This window comes from Bison bison, unplaced genomic scaffold (genome assembly GCF_000754665.1).
Source record: "Bison bison bison isolate TAMUID 2011002044 unplaced genomic scaffold, Bison_UMD1.0 scf7180017864217, whole genome shotgun sequence".
NCBI lineage: Eukaryota > Metazoa > Chordata > Mammalia > Artiodactyla > Bovidae > Bison > Bison bison.
In genome coordinates, this window is record NW_011494789.1 from 3,988,363 (window position 1) to 3,989,530 (window position 1,168).

Genomic DNA, 1,168 nt, shown 5'->3' on the forward strand with positions numbered 1-1,168 from the left:
AGGCTCCTCCGTCCATGGGATTTTCCAGGCAAGAGTACTGGAGTGGGGTGCCATTGCCTTCTCCACCATAGGTTGGAGTAGCCCTCGAAATGGGAAATGTGGAGGTGGGAAGCGGAAACAAAAAGGTGGGGCCGGGGGAGGAAGAAACGAAGGAAATTCGGAGACTTGACTTTCCGGGGATCTTTACTGGCTCCCGTCTTTTACCTCGTTTTCCCGCCCTCTGTAAGATGGGAATGGGAGTGAGATGGGTGGAGGTCCCGGGTTAGAGGCTCCGTCGAGAACTAAAGGAGGTTTGGCTGAGCGCCAGCAAATCTGGCTCTTAAAAGCACTAGGCCAGGAGATGGGTAAGCGCTTCAAAGATGCTGAGGTGACCTAGACAGAAAGCGGAGAGGACTCGGAGGAGAGGGAATCTGAGGGACTCATCACCTCCATCCCAACTCATCCTGAAGGGTGGGCTGCAGGAGTTGACTTCTCCCACGTCCCTGGGCAGGCAGATTTGAGAGATTCTGGGTGAAGTCCTCAGTCCATCTTCCCCCAAAGTTTGAAATGCCACCTATTTTTGTGAGTCAAGAGCACAGATATCCCTGAGAGCTTTAGTATCAAGAATCGCCACTTTGTAGTGCATTTTTGAGCTCAAGGCTTGAACTTTACAAGACCCCTTTTTACCATTTAGGAAGTAGGCTCAATGGTGGAAAGTAACTTGCTCAAGGGCACCTGATGGTGTTTGCCGGTGGACTATAAACAAATGTTTGGCTCAGCCTTCTTTTGAGGGCAGCTCTAAGAAGGGACAGGTAATGGGAAAGCTCCTCTAGGAGGAAGGTATGTATCTGGAAGAAGGTGGGAGGCTAAAAGAGAAAATTTGCAACATTGTAACATATATATTAGTATATATGTCACTTGACTGAGTGATATATACATACATATATATATATATATATAAGTGGTAGTCACTCAGTCATATCCCCCTCTTTGTGACCCCATGGACTGTAGCCACCAGACTCCTCTTTCCATGGAATTCAGGAAAGAATACTGGAGTGGGTAGCCATTCTCTTCTCCAGGGGATCTTCTTGATCGAGGGATTGAACCCAGGTCTCCCTCATTGCCAGCAGATTCTTTACCATCTGAGCCACCAGGGAAGCCATATATCTATTTCAATAAAAATTATTTT